Raw genomic sequence first — 14,441 nt, forward strand, 5'->3', positions numbered from 1 at the left:
GGAAATCCACCTCGGCAGGAGGCGGCAGCGGAGTCGGCGGCAGCGCGGCAGCGGTCGACTTTCCCGCGTCCTCACCGCTAGGTAAGCCGACCTAAAATACGCAACTTCAGCTACGGTATTCACGTAGCTGAAGTTGCGTATCTTAGGTCGGACCCCCGCTGCAGTGTAGACCTAGCCCTAGACTCGCCATATCAGTTTTTCTTTGGTAACTCAATATACGGTTCAGGTGAAATTAAGTGGAAAGTGACCCAATAAATCATTTTTCAAAATCCAAAGAAGGCTTGCTTGAAGTTCAATTTTGGACAAAGATTGAAGCCAGTTTTATTCTTTTAATTCAATCTATTTCCTCTTACCTATTAAAAATCCAATCCCTTGTCTAGATCAATCACATCTTTTTAGATATTAGCTTCCAGATTATATTATTCCAGTACTTTAAACAAGAGCATTCTGTAATTAGTAAATTTCAGCTAATTTAGCTAAAGAAATATCCCTCTGCTACTTCAAAGCAAAAATTAATGCTACTATTTCTTTTTAGTAAAATCAGGCTAAATTTCAAAATACGCAATCACAATACCACTGTATAATTATCACTTAGTAAAGCCAGATGCCGCAAACACAATGTATTACTGTTAATCAAATGCCTTCATTAAAGGCACTAGAATATAATTGACCACCAGCCATATTTAAGTTGTGTTAGGTCTTTCATATCAGAATACAAAAAACAAGAGCAGCGTGTTTGGGCAAGCAACCCATGAACGTAAACTCCAGTAACACAGACAGTCATATTCTCTTTCATTCCAAAATGTTTCTCTGAATTCTCAAAGGGACTCTGTCAAGGTTGGTAGCCTCAAATGTGACCTACTTTTTTTGTTTAATCTCTTAGCGAAAGCAAAAGTTTAAATGCTATGTTTTCTTTAAAGAAAGGAAATGAGTTTCAGCAGACTAGCAGCAGATCTGCTGGTGCATGCAAGGGAGCAAAGTAGTGTGCCTGGCCCTTTGAATTCTGTGCAAATGAACAAGAGGATGGAGAGTGCAAAGAACTTGGCTTCCCTTGCAGTCATGCAGAGACCAAGCATTTCCCCTCAGTCCTTGCTCACTGAAAACGAAACACAACCTTGTGCAGGAAGCCAGCGTAAGGCCTTTGCATTACTTTAGCCTTGAGACTGTGATCCTGCAGAGAGTTCTGCACAGTGGGAGTTGCACTCATACGTCATCAACACGGGATTTGGGTTTAGGTGGTGGTGGTCCTTTGCACAGGGCTGAATTTAACGTTGGGAGTAGGACTGACTAACACTGGAGCAGGGCCATAGCCTCACCCTTTGCTCCCAGCTCTATCAAAGGGCACAGCAACAGCCACTGCTGTGGACTTGTTAAAAGAATCAGATGCAGATAAAGCTGCACACCCTCCCCGCCGCACCTCAAGAGGATATGTCTGATGTCCCAAGCTGTGACCAGGGTAATCTGCCTCTGCCACCCCTCCCGTCTGTGGTTTAAAGCCAAGGTCTAGCCCCAAGATCCGGACAAGGGTACTTTTAAACCTTCCAGTTGTAGCAACGGAGTGAGAAGAGTCACAAATCGCTGGGAGGCCTTTTGGTTAAACTATTTTCCAAACCGTTGCTTATTCTCTGGAGTGCAGCGTGGAGAGCACAAGGCACCTAGCAAGGAGTTATTGTATAGGAAACTGATCTTCACTCTTCACACAGGCAGACACCTGTGGTCAACATTCAGCTCTCTGTTACACTCATGCGATCCTGAGTCCAGTGTGATTCCACTAGTGTAACAGCAAAATTGATGGCCCAGTGCTTAGCCTGGCACTTGGGAGACCCGATTTAATTCCCTGCTCCTCAACAGATTTCCTGCATTAACTTGAGCAAGTTACTTAGGCTCAGATCATCAAAGGTGTTTAACATCTAACATCCATTATTTCACTGGAAGTTAGGAGCCTAAGTGCTTTCAGGATTTGGGCCTTCATGCCTCAGTTCCACATCTGCAAAATGTGGGTAACAGTATTTCCCTACCTGTTGTGAAGATAGCTTGTGAGGTGCTTGGATACTACAATAATGAAGGCCAGAGCAGTATTTAAGATAGGCAGGTAGAAAGAATGTGGCTGTTGTTGCTGAGTTATGTTGTCCCCAGTACCCAGTAATTCTCAAATACAGCAATTAGCTTCTTTTCAAGTGGCATGGGGCAGCACAGAAAATGGACTGCAAAAGGGAAAAATCATGGATTTTGAGAAGTAAGGTTTCAAAAAACTTGACAGGCATGGTAGGCACTCCACCACTGCTGCCTTAACTGTACGCAATTAATTTGTTATGAGACAATGCTTCTATTTCTCATGCATCAGCTACAGTTTCCCCGCTGCATTCACAACTAAGCCTTTGGTTTCATGGCGCAACTAACTGCTGTATGTCTTCAGGTATTGGTAAGTAGCTCTGCTTGATTTCACTTCAGATTCTGCTCACAAGCTGAATTATTTGCCAATTCATCTAGAGGTCAGATGATCAGCAGTGCCTCAGAATTGAAGACTTATTATCTATCATGGGGGAAATTACTTAACCAATGGACAGCTGCTAAAAAAATAACACAAGAGACATTCCTTTTCATATGAATTAACGTGACATTTCATTCTCTCTGAACTGCTCACCCCTTCACTGTGGCTAACGCTATACTCCACTCAGCTACAGGAGACAGGAACACACGTCATGTATTTACATTGTGCTTTTTTTAAACTGGAGTTTGGCAAAAAAAACAACAGAGGAAGGAGAGTCTTGTGGATAAGGCACTGGAATGGCACTCTGGGTTCGGGGTCCTGGATTTGCTACTGACTGTGTGACCTTTGATAAATCACTTTGCCTGTCCCTGCCTTTCCCCATTGGTAAAAATAGGGATAACACTACTTTGTTTCATCACATAATCTGTCTTGCTTTAACTTGTAGACTCTCTGGGGCAGAGACTGTCTCTTATAATATTTGCACAGAGCTTAGCACACTGGGGCCTCACCTCAGCTACTGTAGGTGCTACTGGAATTCTGATAAATAATACCTTTGAAAGGCATGCACATGGGTTTGTCATTTGTATCATGGGGAGCAATAGGTTTCTGAAGAAAAGAACCATCAGCTCTGAGAATTCCTGTAGAACAGCAGTAGCAAGATATGGCAAGAGGTAGCACACATGAAAACTAGTCCATGGTAGCAGGGAAGAGAGACAGCTTGCATTATCTTTGCACGTCATTTTAAGTGCATGAGGGTGAACAAGGAATCCTCAATTGCCCGACAAAACATTTTTGCAAACTGTAGAAAAAGGGGTAGAAAACTAGCATGATTTGCCATGTTAGTGGTTTTAAATGAAGGTGAGGCTCTTACTAAGATAAAAAAAGATGTAAACAAAGAAAGATTGATCTAATATAGATCTAGTTAGTGCTCTTAGCACAAACTTCAGAGAGCTTATGGATGGAGGGAGAGGAGAGGGTCAAACTTTGCCTCACGCCTACTTAATGATCTAAATTCAGCCTAAGCTAGATGCTTGAGGACTGTCTGCAGTAGGATGTGTTTGCGATAGTGTGATCCAACACGGCCCTGAACCAGTATTTGTGCTTTGCCACAGCAACATTAAAGCCTTGCAGCTGGTGCACGGGTTCCCAAACGCAGCATGCCCAGTCCTTGTTCCACATGGTGCCACGGTCGTAACCAAGGAAACGAGAATGGAAGATAAGTTGGGAAAACGTTTAGGTGTGAAAGAGTGAGAGGCAACGCCTGAATTACTCTACGAAGGGGATTCGTGGCACACCGGCTCAGTAAGCCTTGAAAGATAAAGGGCCAAATAGTCCCCTCCAATTTATCTACTTACAAAGGGGCCAAAAGAAGAGGAAAACCTCTGTACCTTTCACCCAAGCTGTATCAAAGGGAGGAAATTTGAGCCACCATCACTTCTTTCAACTTGCTGGAAGCTCTTTGTGCCAGCAGTGGGGCTCCAGTGTGGGGGGAGGGGAGGCAGCTGAGAGCCCCTCATCTTCCACCAAACCTGCCCCTGTCAGCATTATTATTTCTGTTATTGTGGCAACTAGAGGTGCTAGGTGTTGTACATGCACAGCAAGACAGTCCCTCCCCTTCAGAGTTCATAAGTGAAATAGACAATACAAAAAGTGGGAAAATGGAATCATTATCACTCCTATTTCACACAAGGTAACCCAAGGTCACAGGCAGGAAATTAACCCAGCTCTCTCACATCCCAAGTGAACGCCTGGCCCCCACAAAGCTGTGCTTCCTCTCTGAAACAGGAGCCTGGTATGAGGAAGGCCTTACTCAGAATTAGTTTCTTGATTCCATTAAGCTAAGTCAGTAAGGCTTTGAGGCTGGGATCTAATGGATGCTCATAGACGTTTAAAAAAAAAACATAAGGAGAACAAGCCAATTTATCACTTTTACTTGTCAAATTATAGCCAGATATTTGTAGCAGGTTCATTGAGAGGGTGATTAATTAATTAATCAAGCATACACCACAAGATTGTCATACAAAACACCCCAACTGGAATTCAGCTAGATGGAAAATTCAGCTACATGATTCAAAACAGTTTCCAAAAGCCATTTCCTATTGGTGGAGCTCATCAGTAGACAGGCATTTGTTTAACCAGACTGAAAATGGCTTCTATGATTTATTTTGAATGGCCCCATTCCCTGACTTTGAAGAAAAAAGGATCTTACCTGGGATCCCATCTAGTTGCTGGGGGGAGCCAGGGTGGTTTTTTAGAGTAGAGGCAGAGGCGTGTGCAGAAATTTAACTTTGATGCCTTTTGGGCAGGGGGGGGGGGGGGGAGGGTGTTCTGTGCCTCCCAGTCCCAGCAAGAGTTCACTCTTCCCTCCCCACCCCCGGCTGCAGCAGGAGATCACTTCCCCCTCCCCTGCAGGCCTGGGGCTGGAGAAGTTCTGTGCCCCTAATGATTATTGGGGGGGCCATGTGGCCCCCTTGTGCACACCCCTGAGTAGAGGAGAAGCTGAAGTGAAAGCCACAATGAGAAGGATGGTTAAATGAAGCAAGAGATAATAGTACAAGGCCTAAAGGTGAGAGGAGAGACTAGTGAAGTGAAAACAAGGAGGCAAAGTGATCAGAGACGAGGAAAGTACCAGTAGAGGGAAGGGAGACTAGAATCAGGAGAAAGGCCCAGCCTAGGGATTGTAGGTGCAGCCACCATTAAAAGATACAGAAGAACTTCAAAATGGAGGATGGAGTTTTATAAAGGAAGCTCCACCCACAGGCAGGGTCATGCCAATTAGGGGCAGAGTTAGGGACTCTATATATAGATTTCTGGGGAGGGTAGCCTTTGGTTTGGTATGGTGTGGGGGAGAATGGGGAATTACTGGGTGGGTTTGGAGAAGCTAGTTTTCAGAACAGGTACCCTGAATCCACATAGCTGTCATTTTGGAGGGGGCTGTTTCATGGTCTGTTGATTGTATATTGATTACTTGGGACTTCCCATTCAACACTCTCAGGTTTAATAGGTTCTTTTTCCAAGATCATGCCCGATCTTATTAGAATTTCTGTTCAGTTGGGAACCCCCAATATGCATGATTGAAACACTCACACTCAGGAAAAGCCTTCTGCCTTTGCAATAGTTTTATTGACACAATTAATAAAGTTACAAACATTCCAACCCAGCAACGTTAAGAGACAATATGGAATGTGTGTCTGAGGATCCATATACTCACATCATCCCTTCCAAAAGAACTGGAAGTGTTAGTCATCCTCACCATTATCACTAGTGGTCACCATCCAGGTATCTTCCCAAGGCACACTGGTTTGGATATAAGGTTACTAGGCCTTTTACCTTACCTTATTAGCCTATACGTCAATTAGTTACCATGGTACTCTTGTGGCCAGGTATCTGCTGATGTTCCTAACTTAAAATATCTCAAGCTGATATAAACTAGCATCCTGTTTAGTTATTACAGCATTATATCTTGTGATATCTTATGATTTAGGGTTACCTCTGGTTAGCTGCTTATGCTAATAGTTTTGGGCCTCATGCCTGGTTTAGCTAAACTATTGTCTTACAGGCCTTGTAGGCTCATTATATTCCTGCCTTAACTTACCCCCAGGCCTCACCTAGCAAATACTTATACCTATAGGCTGCAGGTCAAAGAGGCGAAGACACAATGGACCAAATCAAAATACATCTGGACCTCTCAAGTGTCTCTCATTTTAGTCCCAGTGACACCCATTTCCCACAAATTTGGTATCACTAGAAATCATTTACCTCAGAAATAAAGAATCACAAAACTGAGGCTCTAGAAAGAGTTAACTTACACTATTAGAGGGAACCCCACAGCATTTTTGCATGAATTTTTTTGGTCTCATTCTGGGTCTGTCACCCATTGCCTCCCATGTCTGGGCCTTGGCTTGTTGGGAGGAATGAAAAACACCTCACCTTCTGGATGGAGGCTGGCGGAAGGGCATTCTGATTCTAAAAGCCCATGAAATCTTGCAAAAACACCTCAGGATTTTCAGGCTGGTAGCTAATGCTGTTATCACAGTATCTCAGTCAGGAGGTGGGGAAGATCTAGCTTAGACACCAGCATTTAGTGGGCCTGAGGGGACAAGAGAAAGGAAGGTGAGGGAGAGAAGGATTCCCTTCCTCTGACCCTTGTCAGCAAGATGCAACACAACACTCCAAATCCTTGCAGGAGGTAGAACCTTCTAGGGCAGCCTGCTCTTTATGGATAAGAGATCATTTCTGCTAGTCTATATGCAGGAGCCTCACAGCAGGTATAGAGAACTGTAGGACAGCCTTGTAGTTGATGCTGATGTCAAGAGTTACAAAGGGAGTGCCACATTTTGACACAGAACTTCTGGCTACATTCTGCTCCCGGGATTTCCACACTCCTGCTCTTCTCTTTAGTTGAGGCCTCCAGCTGCACAGTGTGCAACTGCTCATGGAGGATTAAAATAAGACCACCACGCTCACCTGTATGAACAGCCTAAGTCCTGAACCAATATCTCCCGAGAGGAGAGGCTAGAGCAAAAAGATGCAGTGCTACCAAGTACCTGCTGGTAGTGACAAGCCATTGAAAGAAACAATTTGTCCATATGAGATTAATTCAGCTAAAAATTAATAGGAGTACTTATGTCACCTTAGAGACTAACAAATTTATTTGAGCATAAGCTTTTGTGGGCTACAGCCCACTTCATCGGATGCATGCAGTGGAAAATACAGTAGGAAGATATATATATATACACACACACAGAGAACATGAAACAATGGGTGTTACCATACACACTATAAGGAGAGTGATCAGTTAAGGTGAGCTATTATCAGCAGGAGAGAAAAAGAACTGTTTGTAGTGGTAATGAAAATGGCCCATTTCCAGCAATTGACAAGGAGATGTGAGGACCTGTAGGGGGGGAAAATAAGCATGGGGAAATAGTTTTACCTTGTTCTGCTTTCTTTCTACTTGTAGATAAATGGAGCTTCTCCACTTCCCCAGTATATTCTCTCTTTAGAACAGTGTGTTAGTATCATGGCAAAGTCTTCTAGGAAGAATCTAGATTTGGGACTCTTTCAATATGTAGAGTTTTTTTATTTTTTCCAACATGGATTTTTACATGAATCTCCTCCTCTCTGTCCAGCAGCCTGCTATAGTTATTGTGGGCTAGTCATGCAAAATAGTCACACTTGAAGGAAAACTTGCCTGGTTTGGGGTTTTGTTACAAACTTGAAGCTCAGTCCAGGTTAAAGGAAATTGAAGGGAGATGAGTGACCGCAGGACAATTTATAGTTTCATCAAGTTGAAATTATATGATGAAACATAGAATGTTTCATGATTTCACCACAAGGAGGTTTTAACTGTGTTTTACTGAGTTGTTAGTGTTTACACCCAAAGCATGTGACCTTTCCATGGACAGAAACTCTGTATGTACAATCTACAAGGGTGTGTGTGTCAAATTCTGGCTACCGCTGGCAATTCTGAGTATTATTAATATAACAGTGTCACAAACATTGGACACTATATTATCATGTTAGAGGGTCCTACATTTCCTGACCTGATGGCTCTATATTCCCTTAATATGGCCCTGAGTTTAGCACAAAGCACTTTGTACTTCTGAATCCAAAATTATGTATGGGAAAATATATAGGGCCAGGTCTAGGATTCTCATTCCACCCCCTTTGTAGCACTCCTGCTGTGCAAAAGATTCATATGGTCAGAGATTTTAGAGTCAGGCTACATCTACACTACAGGGGGGGGTCGATTTAAGATACGCAAATTCAGCTACGCGAATAGCGTAGCTGAATTCGACGTATCAGATCCGACTTACCCTGTTGTGAGGATGGCGGCAAAATCGACTGCCGCGGCTCCCAGTCGACGGCGCTTACTCCCACCTCCGCTGGTGGAGTAAGCGCGTCGATTCGGGGATCGATTGTTGCGTCCTGACGAGACGCGATAAGTCGATCCCCAAGAGATCGATTTCTACCCGCCGATTCAGGCGGGTAGTGTAGACCTAGCCTCAGAAAGGACCACTGCAAACAGACTAATCTATTTGCATTGTGTAACTGAACAAAATGGAAAAAGTTAAATGAGCGTAAATTAGATTTTTAAAATTCTTTGTTTTAACAAGCTAAGGTATTAACAGCAACAAAATTAAGGAAATGGATGCATATGTGTCCATAATAGATGGAACAATGACAAGTAAAATGTTACTTTAAGTCCATAAGGAAAGATAAATAAATACTGATCTTTGCCATAGCCACAGAGCAGAGAAAGGACTTGTACAAATGAGTTTTCAGCTCCCACTCCATTTTACTCTTCATTCTCAGGGCTTTTAAACTCCCCCACATACAGACTCTTGGACCACAGGACTTACTTCAGCTCCAGAGCTTAGAGATCATGGTAACTGACATGAAAAAGTTGACAGGAAGTGCATTTTTGGTATGATTTATTGGTTTAAACGCACAGCACTATGCGCTGCTTATCCGAGAACAGAGGAGAGTCATGTATAGTAGCTGTATTAAATGTTCTATTGATTTAAATAATTGGATTCATTTAGAAAGATATTGCTAAGGCAATTAAAAGCACTTTTAAAAATTATTTCAAAACATGTTAATTTTTCCTTTATCTGAAATAACAGAGGACAGCTTGCTTTGTTTTAATAAACTCTGTCTTTAAGAATTATCATGCACTTTAATAAATCTAAGCTATTAAGTGAGGAGGAGATTTTATTTTTCTTCAATGTTTCTAAAGGGTATATTGTTTCTTTGGTTACACTCGTTAACGATAATGGGAATTACATGCATGCAGTGAGAGAGAAATCAAGACATTTAAGGAGCGTTTTCAGAAAATTCTACTCAGACTAAGATGAAAATCCTGTTCGTGGTATCAATAGGAACATATTATGGATTTTTTTCTTGTTTGAATACCTTGTGGATCTCATTCTCCCAGATCAGCTAAACCAATGTCGAAGAGGACCATGATTTTATTAACTGATTAAAAAAGAAAAACATTGTGGAATGCAAAACAAACAAACGAAAAAAACACTTTATCCAAGAGATGTGCTCTTTTTAGGAAAAAAAAATAGTGTTACTGGAGACTGTAAGAGCTGTATTTAAGATATTTATATTTCAGATATTAATCCATGTGTTTTCAGAGGGTTTTTTTGCAACACAAATTTGGTCCATTTCCATAATCAAAACAAGGTTTTAATATCTTGCGCTTTCGACAAATCAATACCCAGGGCATTCTGAGTTGCTTTTTACTGTCTGTGGCTTTTAACAATAATCCAAAATGAAGATGAAATGCTAATTCCATTTTAGCAATCAGCTATTGTGGCTGAGTCTTGTTTATGCTAAGGTCCCTTTACACCACTCTGGCAGGGGGCCTTTACTAGAACAGTGTAAAGGGAACTTAGTATATCAGCCCTTATAGCAAAGCGTAGCAGTAAGAAAACACACTACTTGTTCCCCGGTGACGAGAGTCATTTTTGCATATAATTGCCTGATTATATGCATATTTACATGTTAATCTGGGCTGGCAAAACTATCCAGTGTGCACAGTGAAAATCAGGGACGCCTAAGCATTTATAAATATTCATTTGCTGTTTGGAACTGGTATAATTTGTCATGGCGGCTATTTTTAGTTGAACTTCCTCTAAATTGACATCACATTGACTTGACAAGCCTGGCAACAAATAATCATTATCGGTCTTGTTTCTCTGTTGCTCAGAAAAACACTGCAGGGTTGGAGAGATGCACCTTTCACCTTTGGTTTCTAATGGTCTGTGTGTTGGGGGGACGACGACACCTGTATCAAAGAGGAAATTAAGAGCTGGTATTTCCTAACGCTGGAGATAATGAAATCTGGGGCCGAGAGGCTGTCACGCAGGGACCGCTTTGCAGCAGTGTCCTCTGAGCAGATACGATATTGCTTTGCAAACACTGTTTTTAGGCTGACTATTAGGATCGCAATTTGCTATCACATTTCCCGGAGGGCACTTTTGGCTCTAGTCACTGCCAGGGGTAGATGAAGGCACACGGAGATCTGGATGCAAACACATCTCAGGCCTTTCCAGATACACTTCTGTCACTATCATGTCAATTTCACCAGTAAACCCCCCCTCTATTGCCTTCACCTATTCAAATGCACCAGGGGCCTGCTGCAAAGGCATTGAAACCAATTAAATGACTCCCATTGACTTCAGCGGGCTTTGGATCAGGCGCTATTTGACCCCCGCCCCAGACCTTTAATTCATATTGTTGAAATCGCAAAATTCATCAGGGTAAGGTATTTAGACTTTAAGCAATTAGGGTCAGGGACTGCCTCTTCCAGCACATTTAGACAACATTGAACACAATGGGGTCCTGACCTTGGTTTGGGGCTTCTAAGCACATCTGGATTACAAATAATAGACCAACCCCCCCCCCCACCCCCCCCACACACACATTTTGAAAATAAACAGCAGTTTCCCTCATGGCCCCTGATTGGGGCTGTTAGTAATTTGTGACGTGTAAGAAAATCGCCTCCATCCCAAGCTCCACGCCCCCCTGTTATCCTCATCAAAACCAAGAGTTTATGCCCTTCTGCTATGGGGCTGTGATGCACGAGCAGAGACTTTGGCTCTTCCTTGAGGATTCATAGTCTTAAGGAGACTCCAGTCAATAGCACACTGAATCCTGCTTTCTCTTGGGGAGAGTCTGCTCGTGTCAGCATTCTCTCTAGCCCGTTCTCTTGCTCTCCTTATTCTCTCATTGCCGCTGTGCTGACGGGTGCAGAACCATAACCCCAAGCAGAAGAGGCAAATGCAGCAAGGCCTGATTCTGATCCCACAAGGGTATAAATCAGGAGCATTTCCACTGAGATTAATGGCATTTCACTGGCATAACAGCAGTGCAAGTGAAAGCAGATTGTCCCAGGCCTGCTGTCTTTTTCTCTAACAGGCAGTGGCTCCGTTATTAGAGGATGCTGCTGCCTGTGGGCAAAGCAGACTTCTCTTTCCTCACCGGCCTGCTGCAAAAGCCTGGGCTTTGGAATGAGTTCCCATTCTGATCATTGCAGGGCCATCTGCTGTGACTAGTAGCCTTGTAATTTTGTTTTCCAGTTTCAGTATTGCCAACCCGAAGTATTCAAGAACAATGAGTTGCAAAAATAAAAATAAACCGGGGGTTCTTTTAATTTGCCTTCTGGTTTGGGAGCATTTAGGATGCACTGGAGGTCAGGTTAAGGTTTTCTTTGGATCCCTGTGGGCTAGAAACTGAAAGTGGAGATTCTCATTGAAATCACTTGACTCCAGCATCTGGGGCTTTCAGAAAAACATCAAATATCATGAGACTCATGATAAAAGGGTGAAAACAGAGTTCATAGAATGTTCCTGCCTGTGGTGACAGACAGCCCTCAAGAGCACCTCCTGTTGGTTGGGTGTGAACCTGCACTCTCTTTCTCTCTTCTTGTGGTGTCAGCTGTCAACCTCGTTAGGCAGGTCTTCAGCGGCTCAGCCCTCTGGCTAAGTCACACAGTCAAACGCATGAACGAGCAAACCCTTTCCTGGGTAAAAGTTCCAACAGGGCCTGTCCCTGCGCCCTTGGTAACATCTGCAGCCCTGTCTCTGGGCTCAGTTCTCAGCCCCTTCTGGGCTAGCTCTACGTCCGTGTCTGCACTGGTATAGAGCAGTGCCCCCAGGGCTTTTTCCCTGGAGACTCTAAGTCCTTTAGCCATTCTCTGGTGTCCCTTTAAGACCTGGCCTTCACTTGGGCCTCTAAACAAGCCTTATCCCCTTCTTGGGGCTTTGGCCACCCTGCCAGTGGGGGGACCTGGGCCTGCCCACTACTCTGGGTTCTGAACCAGGGACCCTATAAAAAAACCATCACGTGCTGCTTCCTGGAATGGGTGCTGCGGCTACTCCCTGGGCCACTTCCCACGTAGCCCCTTCCTCTTCTTGGGTTCTCTGTCTGTTCCCTGTTTGATCAGGTCTCTTCCAGGTCTCCTGGCCTGGAGAGTTTCTTAGTCTCTGTCCTGATTTCTCGGGGTCTTCTCTCAGGCCTTTTTGCCTGCAGAGCTTGTAACAGTCCTGTCCCTGCTTGAGCAGGGTTTCTCCCAATCTCTTTACCTGTGGAGTTTCACAGCCCCTTATTCCTTCTTCACCCTTCCGATCCCAGCCAGCAACTGAACTGCTCAGGCCCTGCAGTTCCTTTTAACTGAGCCTGTTGCATTCTGATTGGCTGCTTCCCTGCAGCCTTTCTAGGCAGGCCTGGAGGATCCACCTTCGCTGCTCCTTTTCTGGAGCGGGGTGTGGTAGGACCACAATGCCTCTAGCAGGGGGTCTCCAAGGGCCGTACATCCCATCACACTACCTCATAGAGTTGCAAACTAAGTATTTATTGGATGTCTAGCTGATTTTACCTTTAATTTTTGCCTTGTCACATTCCCTTCATGTAATGGTGCTAAGACAGACCGATAAAACAGCAGTATGTGAACCTCTGGCACAAGTACACTTGTTTCTGCAGGAATATGCTCACGTGTGAGTGAATTCCCGCATCTGCACAAGTGAAAACTCCTCTCTAAACATTTGCACCAACAAAAAACGGTCGCACACATTTTTGTGGAAAAGCAGGTTTGAACGTGGATCGATCGGATCACGGTTTGGGTTTCACAAATTTGTATGTGCGCTTAATTTCCTCCCAATTCACCCAGTTCTAGCTACAAGTCAGCAACCTAGCCTTTGGATTTTTATCCTCTGAAGACTCTGAAGAGCAAAATAAGTCATATATCAACTAAATTTATATCTGATGAGAGAGGGAAAAGTATAACAAACGCTGGCTGGATGAAGAACTCATGATTTTTCTTTATACGAAGCACGAATGATTTTCTTCAGACAATGCTCACAATCATGCCATACATAGTCATGCTTTTCTAATATCTAATTACACATTGTATAGTTAAGATCTGAAAACATCCTTTTGGAATTGTGTTAGTAAAGACCACCCACTTCGCCTGTGTCCATTAATACAAAGAAGATGACTGCAAATATCTGATACATACCTCAGCCGTATACCATAATCCAAAATCATGACTTTACATTGTCTAACCATAGTATTTCTCCACAATCTGTTGCACAACTGTTAATTCCTGATGTTTTCAATTACTGGAAATATGCGTGAATTAAAACACGACATTTGGTAGGATTGACTTTGTTGCAGTATAATGCCTTTTGCTTGGTAAAATGTCAAGGCAAAACTGGAGAGGTTTATTTTTAAAGCAGGAGACAATGCCAGAGAATCAGTGCTCTATACCAAAGATTTTACTTCTGTTATACCAAGGCAGGCTGTTGTGAACAGTACAATAGCATTTTAAAGTGAAAGAGATAGGACAGTACCAGGTGCTTCAGTCCACAACATGAGAAAGGAAGATCTTGTGGTGAAGGCACTGGACTGGGATTCAGGAGATATCATTTTAGTTTCCTAGCTCTGTCACAGACTTCCTGTGTGATCTTGAGCAAGTCACTTAGTCTTTCTGTTCCTCAGCTCCCCAACAGGGAAAATACTCCCTTTCTCCCACCCTTGGTCTGTCGTGTCTATTGAAACAACCTCTTCGGGACATGGGGTGAAGGGGACAATGCTCTATCTCATCCTATGTGTCTGTATAGTGCCTAGCATAATGGGATGTCTTCTAGGCACGGCTGTAGAAGTATTTGTTATGGCAGGAGTGTGAGAGAGATCATGAAAGATTCCTGTACTTGTCACTGGTTTTATTTAATCTGGAAGTGATTTTTTCCCCCTCCCAACTTTTTTGCTTATCAACATGGTCTCATGGCACTTGCTCTCATTACTGGGCATTTTGACAACGCTTGGAGCTGAGGAGCTTAATTATGTCTAAGGATAAGCCAAGCTCTTCAAAGGAGGATTTTCCTATTTCAAACTCCAACAATCCAGCCCGAAAGACGGGTGAGGAACTGCTTCAATTTCC

Source organism: Emys orbicularis, chromosome 7 (assembly GCF_028017835.1).
Source record: "Emys orbicularis isolate rEmyOrb1 chromosome 7, rEmyOrb1.hap1, whole genome shotgun sequence".
Taxonomy (NCBI): domain Eukaryota; kingdom Metazoa; phylum Chordata; order Testudines; family Emydidae; genus Emys; species Emys orbicularis.